The sequence below is a fragment of the Phyllobates terribilis genome, unplaced genomic scaffold (genome assembly GCF_046119375.1).
Source record: "Phyllobates terribilis strain yellow unplaced genomic scaffold, ASM4611937v1 Scaffold_5__5_contigs__length_657084704, whole genome shotgun sequence".
NCBI lineage: Eukaryota > Metazoa > Chordata > Amphibia > Anura > Dendrobatidae > Phyllobates > Phyllobates terribilis.
Window position 1 is genome coordinate 430,302,141 of NW_027362765.1, and position 1,815 is coordinate 430,303,955.

Here is a 1,815-nt window from a genome sequence, read left to right on the forward strand (position 1 = left end):
TTTTAATTTTAGCCAGCATAGGGGAAAATGTAAGTGTATTTTTTGGGAGGTTTTAGACCATAAAGGACTACAAAAATGTATTTTACTGTGGGTATTTCAATATTTGAATATAATTTACAGTTTTTATGATTTGCTAAAAAATTGGGGCTACCATATTAGCCCCAGTTACAGGGCACGTTCAGCTTCCTGAGCTGAGCCTGATGAGTTGATCATGTGTAGTACACGTGAATACAGAACAAATCCTCTGTGAGTACCCTCATTGTACACTCGATTCTTCTAGGTAGCAGCTCTGGAGAAATGGGTCTTCTTAGGCCTTGTTCACACATGTTATGTTTTGCAGCGTATTTTGCTGCAGATTTTAATGTAAATTGTCAGCTGAGTTTTGCAGCACCAGCAAAGTCTATGAGAAACCAGAATTCTCTGTTCACACATGTTGTTTTTTTTTTTTTGCTGCGTATTTTGTGCCTTGGTTGGGTTTTTGGAAAATAGAGCATGTCACTTCTTTCAGCGTTTTTTCACCCATAGGAAGTAATGGGTGGTGAAAAAAATGCTGAAGAAAATGCAGGTAAATTTTTTCAGCGTTTTTTCAGTGTTTTTTGATGCCATAATAGAATGTGGTTCTTTTTTTCACAGAACTTTATGTACATGCATAAATAGAGACAGGACAGTGAAAACAATGCTGAAAAAAGGCATTAAAAAAAGCAGCAAAACCTGCAGATTTAACGCAGCTGATTTCCTGCCAGAGATCATTTTTGCTGTAGATTTCTGACTGACAAAAAACACATGTGGAAACATAGCCTTATTTATCCACATCCTTCTTGATTTACCTCCAGAAAGACCCTCAGCTATAGCAACCTCCCAATCATCATGTCTTCTTGATCATTATGCATCCTATGCAACATCATCCGGTTAGCGTTTTTCAACTATCTTGCCACCATATTACAACTTTTATTTGTAAGATAATCTATGTGCATCAGTATTTTTTTTCCTTGGCTTCTAGTGTGTCCAATTTTTTTTTCAGATTGACTTTGATCAGACTTTTTTTGACTACATAATTAGATCTGAATTTGTCCTTTTCTCTATTTTTCCTGTAATTTTGCATTACCAGTCAGTAGCTACTCTGCAGACAAAACCCTGGGGCCACTACAGCAAAGGTAAATTCCTTGTAGAGGCATCAGCAAGCAAATAAGCAAAGCGGCAAGCATCAGGCCGGTGTGAAATCTGACAGATTATTATAAGTAGTTATAGAAACATTTAGAAACAATGTTGAAGATATTTTCTATAGGTACAATGATCATAAAAGTAATCAATCTACAGTGCTGTTCAAAAGTATTGGCACCCCTGCAATTCTGTCAGATAATACTCAGTTTCTTCCTGAAAATGACTGCAATCACAAATTCTTTGGTATTATTCTCTTCATTTAATTTGCTTGCAAGGAAAAAACACAAAAGAGAATGAAGCAAAAATCAAATCATTGATCATTTCACACAAAACTCCAAAAAAGGGCCGGACAAAAGTATTGGCACCCTCAGCCTAATACTTGGTTGCACAACCTTTAGCCAAAATAACTGCTATCAACCGCTTCCGGTAACCATCAATGAGTTTCTTACAATGCTCTGCTGGAATTGTAGACCATTCTTCTTTGGCAAACTGCTCCAGGTCCCTGATATTTGAAGGGAGCCTTCTCCAAACTGCCATTTTGAAATCTCTCCACAGGTGTTCTATGGGATTTAGGTCTGGACTCATTGCTGGCCACCTTAGAAGTCTCCAGTGCTTTCTCTCAAACCATTTTATAGTGCTTTTGGAAGTGTGTTT